Source organism: Apodemus sylvaticus, chromosome 14 (assembly GCF_947179515.1).
Source record: "Apodemus sylvaticus chromosome 14, mApoSyl1.1, whole genome shotgun sequence".
Taxonomy (NCBI): Eukaryota; Metazoa; Chordata; class Mammalia; order Rodentia; family Muridae; genus Apodemus; species Apodemus sylvaticus.
The window spans coordinates 64,353,599-64,360,404 of NC_067485.1; positions in this window are offsets into that span (position 1 = coordinate 64,353,599).

Sequence of the window (6,806 nt, forward strand, 5' to 3'; positions counted from 1 at the left end):
TCCTGTTTCCACCTCCCATCTTGCCATAGAAGTATAGAGGCTACAGAGTCCTTACTACTGCACCTGGCTTCACATAGTGTGTTCTGGAGATCCAAATTTATATCTTCACATTGGTATAATGATATTTTATCCACTGATCCATTTGCCTAGCCTATTGTTCTCTCTCTTTTTTTTAAATTTTCTATATCTTTGTTTACATTCCAAATGATTGTCCCTTTCCCAGTCCCCCCTCCCTCTAAGTCCCATAAGTCCTCTTAATCTGCCAGTTCCCCAATCAACCCCCTCCCACTCCTCTGTTCTGGCAGTCCCCTAGAATGATGCATCAAGCCTTTCCAGGACCTGGTCCCTCTCTTTCCTTCTTCTTGGGAGTGATTTGATATGTGGGTTGTGTTTTGGGTATTCTGAGCTTCTGGGCTAATATCCACTTATCAGTGACTGCATTCCATGTGTGTTCTTTTGTGAATGAGTTACCTCACTTAGAATGATATTTTCAAGTTAAAAACATTTGCCTATGAATTTCATGAATTCATTGTTTTTAATTGCTGAATAGTATTCCATTGTGTAAATATACTACATTTTCTGTATCCTTTCCTCCATTGAGGGACATCTGGGTTCTTTCTAGCTTCTGGCTATTATAAATAAGGCTGCTATAAACACAGTGGAGCATGTGTCCTTATTGAATGCAGGGGAATCCTCTGGGTATATGCCCAGGAGTAGTATAGCCATGTCATCATGAAGTGTCATGCCCAGTTTTCTGAGGAACTGCCAAATTGATTTCTAGAGTGGTTATACCAGGTTGCAATCCCACCAGCAGTGGAGGAGTGTTCCTCCTTCTCCACATCCTAGCCAACACCTGCTGTCTCCTGAGTTTTTAATCTTAGCCATTCTGACTGGTGTGAGGTGAAATCTCATGGTTGTTTTGATTTGCATTTCCCTAATGACTAATGATGTTGAACATTTCTTAAGGTGCTTCTCAGTCATCCGAAGTTTTTCAGGAGAAAATTCTTTGTTTAGCTCTTTACCCCATTTTTAATAGGGTTATTTGGTTTGCTGGGGTCAAACTTCTGGAGTTCTTTGTATATATTGAATATTAGCCCTCTGTCAGATGTAGGGTTGGTGAAGATATTTTCCCAATTTGTTGGTTGCTGTTTTGTCCTTTTAACGGTGTCCCTTGCCTTACAGAAACTTTGTAATTTTTATGAGGTCCCATTTGTCAGTTCTTCATCTTAAAGCATATACTATTGGCGTTCTGTTCAGGAACTTTCTCCCCTGTGCCCATGTCCTCAAGGGTCTTCCCCCATTCCTTTTCTATTAGTTTTAGTGTGTCTGGTTTTATGTGGAGGTCCATAATCCACTTGGAGTTGAGCTTAGTACAAGCAGATAAGAATGGATCAATTCACAGTCTTCTGCAGGCTGACGTCCAGTTGAACCAGCACCATTTGTTGAAAAGGTTATCTTTTTTCCACTGGATGTTTTCAACTCCTTTGATGAAGTGACCATAGGTGTGTGGGTTTATTTCTGGGACTTCAATCCTATTCCATTGATCTACCTGCCTGTCACTGTACCAATACCATGCAGTTTTTAACATTATTGCTCTTTAGTATTGCTAGAGGTTCAGGTTCTGATTCCCCCAGAAGTTGTTTTACTGTTGAGAATAGTTATAGCTATCCTGGGTTTTTTGTTATTCCAGATGAATTTGGGAATTGCTCTTTCTAACTCTATGAAGAACTGAGTTGGGATTTTGATGGGGATTGCATTGAATCTGTATATTGCTTTTGGCAAGATGGTCATTTTAACTATATTAATCCTGCCAATCCACAAGCATGGAAGATTTTTCCATTTTCTGAGGTCTTCTTCAATTTCCTTCTTCAGAGACCTGAAATTCTTGTCATACAGATCTTTCACTTGATTAGTTAGAGTCACACCAAGATACATTATATTGTTTGTGGCTATTGTAAAGGGTGTCATTTCCTTAATTTCTTTCTCAGTCTGCTTATTCTTTGAGTATAGGAAGGCTACTGATTTGTTTGAGATGATTTTATAACCAGCCACACTTGCTGAAGTTGTTTATCAGGTATAGGAGTTCTCTGGTGGATTTTTTTTTGGGGGGGGGTCAATTAAGTATATTATCATATCACCTGTGAATAGTGATAGTTTGACTTCTTCCTTTCCAATTTGTATCCCTTTGACCTCCTTATGTTGTCTAATTGTTCTAGCTAATACCTCAAGTACTATATTGAAAAGATATGGAGAGATGGGCAGCCTTGTCTAGTCCCCTGATTTTAGTGGGATTGCTTCAAGTTTCTCTCCATTTAGCTTGATGTTGGCTACCGTTTGCTTTATATTGCTTTTACTATGTTTAGGTATGGGCCTTGAATTCCTGTTCTTTCCAAGACTTTTAGCATGAAAGGATGCTGAATTTTGTGGGTTTTTTTCTTTGAGTTTGTTTACATAGTAGATTGCATTGATGGATTTCCGTATATTGAACCATTCCTGCATTTCTGGGATGAAGCCTACTTGATAATAGTGAATGATGTTTTTGATGCATTCTTGGATTCAGTTGGCAAAAATTTTATTGTGTATTTTTTCATCGATATTCATAAGGGAAATTGGTCCGAAGTTCTCTTTCTTTGTTGGATCTTTGTTTTTGGTATCAGTGTAATTGTGGCTTCGTAGAACAGTTGGGCAATGTTCCTTCTGTTTCTATTTTGTGGAATAGTTTGAAGAGTATTGGTGTTAGGTGTTCTTTGAAGGTCTGATAGAATTCTGAACTAAAACCATCTGGTCCTGTGCTTTTTTTGGTTGGAAGTGTTTCTATGACCCCTTCTATTTCTTTAGCGGTTATGGGACTCTTAAGATGATCTATTTGATTCTGATTTAATTTTAGTATTTGGTATCTATCTAGGAAATTGTCCATTTCCTCCAGATTTTCCAGCTGTGTTGAGTATAGGCTTTTGTAGTAGGATCTGATGATTTTTTGGGTTTCCTCAGTTTCTGTTGTTATATCTCCCTTTTCATTTCTAATTTTGTTACTTTGGATACTGTCTCTGTGCCCTTTGGTTAGTCTGGCTAAGGGTTTATCTATCATGTTGATTTTCTCAAAGAACCAGCTCCTGGTTTTGTTGATTCTTTGTGTGGTTCTCTTTGTTTCCACTTGATTGATTTCAGCCCTGATTTTGATGATTTCCTGTCTTCTACTCCTACTGGTTGAATTAGCTTCTTTTTGTTCCAGAGCTTTCAAGTGTGCCTTTAAGCTTCTAGTGTATGCTCTTTTCAGTTTCTTTGGCAGGCACTAAGAGCTATAAGTTTTCCTCTTAGCACTGCTTTCATTGTGTCCCATAGATTTGGATATGTTGTTCCGTCATTTTCATTAAATTCTAAAACGTCTTTGATTTCTTTCTTTTTTTCTTCTTTGGCCAAGGTATCATTGAGAAGAGTATTTTTCAGTCTCCATGTGTATGTGGGCTTTCTGTTGTTTTTGTTGCTATTGAAGACCACTCTTACTCCATAGTGATCTGATAGAGGCAAGGGATTATTTCAGTTTTCTTATATTTGTTGAGGTCTGTCTTTGACCAAATACATGATCGATTTTGGAGAAGGTACCATGAGGTGTTGACAACAAGGTATATTCTTTTGCTTTAGGATGAAATGTTTTATATATATGTGTGTGTGTGTGTGTGTGTGTGTGTGTGTGTGTGTGTGTGTTAAATCCAATTGGTCCAAGGCTTCAATTTGTTTCACTGTGTCCCTGTCTAGTTTCTGTTTTCCTGATTGGTCCACTGAGGAGAGTGGAGTGTTGAAGTCACCCACAATTATTGTGTTAGGTGCAATGTGTGCTTTCAACTTTAGTAAAGTTTCTTTTACAAATGAGGGTGCCCTTGAATTTGGAGCATAGATGTTCCGAATTGAGAGTTCTTCTTGGTGTATTTTTCCTTTGACCAGCAAGAAGTGTCCTTCTGTGTCCCTTTTGATGATTTTAGACTGAAAGTCAGTTTTATCTGATATTAGAATAGCTATTCCGGCTTGTTTCCTGAGACCATTGGCTTGTAAAATTGTCTTCCAGCCTTTCACTCTGAGGTAGTGTTTGTCTTTGACACTGAGGTGTCTTTCCTACATGGAGCAAAATGAAGGGTCCTGTTTATGTATCTAGTTTTTTTTTTTTTTTTATTGGGGAATTGAGTCCATTGATGTTAAGAGATATTAAGGAACAGTGATTATTACTTCCTGTCATTTTTGATGTTATTTTTATATTTGAGTGGTTATCTTCTTTTGGGTTTGATGAAAGAAGGTTACTCTCTTGCTTTTTCCAGGGTGTAGTTTCCCTCCTTGTATTGCAGTTTTCCACTTATTATCCTTTGTAGGGCTGGGTTTGTGGAAAGATATTGTGTAAATTTGGTTTTGTCATGGAATATCTTGGTTTCTCCATCTATGGTGATTGAGAGTTTTGCTGGGTATAGTAGTCTTGGCTGACATTTCTGTTCTCTTAGAGTCTGCATGAGATCATGGTCTCTGGTGAGAAGTCTGGTGTAATTCTTATAGTTCTTCCTTTATATGTTACTTGGCCTTTTTCTCTTACCGCCTTTAATATTCTTCCTTTGTTTAGTACATCTGGGGTTTGATTATTATGTGATGGGAGGTATTTCTGTTCTGGTCCAGTCTGTTTGGAGTTCTGTAGGCTTCTTGTGTATTCATAGGCATCTCTCTGTAGTTTAGGGAAGTTTTCTTTCACAATTTTGTTGAAGATATTTGCTGGTCCTTTAAGTTGTAAATCTTCACTCTCATCCATACCTATAGTCCTTAGGTTTGGTCTTCTTATTGTGTCCTGGATTTCCTGGATGTTTTGGGTTACAAGCTTTTTGCATTTTGCATTTTTTGACTGTTGAGTCAATCGTTTCTATGGTATCTTAGGCATCTGAGATTCTTTCTTCTATCTCTTGTATTCTTTTGTTTATATTTGCACCTACGACCCCTGATTTCTTCCCAAGGTTTTCTATCTCCAAAGTTGTCACCCTTTGTGATTTCTTAGTTGTTTCTACTTCTGTTTTTAGATCATGGATGGTTTTGCTCAGTTCCTTCACTCATTTGTTTGTGTTTTCCTGTAATTCTTTAAGAGATTTTTGTGTTTCCTCTTTCATGATTTCTGCCTGTTGATCCAAGTTCTTCTGTATTTTTTTAAGTGATTTTTACATTTGTTCTTTATTGGCTTCTATTTTTGACCCATACTCTCCTGAATTTCTTTAATTGTTTCTTGTGTTTCCCTTGTTAGGGTTTCTACCTTTTGATCCGTATTCTCCTGTATTTCTTTAAGAGCTTTATTTATGTCCTTCTTGTGTTCCTCTTATAGAATCATGACCAGTGATTTTAAATGCAAATCTTGTTTTTCTGGTGTGTTGGGGTATCCAGGACTTGCTGTTGTTGGAGAATTGGGTTCAGATGCTGCCATATTGCCTTGATTTCTGTTAGTAATGTTCCTACATTTGCTTTTTGCCATGTGATTATCTTTGATGTTAGTTGGTCTTGTTTTCACTGGCTGGTGATTGAACCACCTGTGAGCCTGTAAGGCTATTTCTGCACCGCTGGATGACTGAATTTCCCCTGGCACAGATTGTTGATGTGCTATCCTCCTCTTGGGTGCCGTTCTAGCCATGGTGTGTCTTGCCCCAACTAATGTTATACTCGGTTTGTCTCTGCGAACCTCTTGCTGCCCGTCTGCTCTGTCAGGGAGTGAAGATGTTGGATGCTGTGGGGACCTTTTCCAAATTCTGATCACTCTGCAGGGCAAATGACCCCTGACAGGGTTGGCACACAGACGGCCCACAGAAGTGCCTCGGCTCTGGGTGCAGACAAAATCCTAACAGGCTGTGTCCCAAGTGATGTTAGACTCAGGCTATGTCTGAGTACCTGCTTCTGTCTGTTAGATCTGTCTCGTGTCCGGGAGACAAGATGGCAGAGAGCCTATTGTTCTCTTTTTTTCTCCAGCACTTAATATTGAAAAATTTCTAATATACCTTAACATTTTACAAAAGTTTAACATAAATGCTCATTTCCTCAGTCTGAAAACTTATCTTCAGTTTTTATTTCAGTATTTACTATTATATAAAGATGATATAGCTATAGATGTAGATAGAGATAGAGATAGGGATTAGGATAGGGAGAGAGAGAGAGAGAGAGAGAGAGAGAGAGGAGAGAGAGAGAGAGAGAGATAGTGTCTTCTTCTTTATCTGGCTATTAAATTTAATTTTATCTAAAAACTCATTTAAGCCAAGCAGTGTGAAAACAGAAAAGGAAGAGAAGGCTTTCCTTTGTTTATTTGTCTCCATATAGGAAATAATCCAGCTTAGTAAAATTTTCTCCAAAACACTTAAATCTGCAGGAGCAAGATACTTTTGTCAAAACTCAGTGCTCAGGAATTTAATGAGGTTGGTGAAAGTTCATGGGCTAACCATCTCTTCCTGTCTTTGGTTAATGGCAGTGATCTGCCCACTTAGTGAATGTTTCTGGAAATATTTAGATATCTTTATTTAAAAAAAACTTTATCCATGTATTTTATTTCTGAGACAATAAAGAAAATGATGTTGTAGCATTGGAAAGACAGTCAATGAGAAAACCCACTTCCAACTGAAGAAACCAATATTGATAAGTTCCTAGGATTACCTGAAGTAAGCAACAAGGTCATTGGACTTTTCTTAAGAAAATAATTATTTAACCCTTTCAAATGCTTAAAAATATATATAGCTCTGACCTTTGGTTCTATCTCAGAGATTAAGTTTAGAAGGAAAAAAAATAAGGAATCACAGCTTAAATCA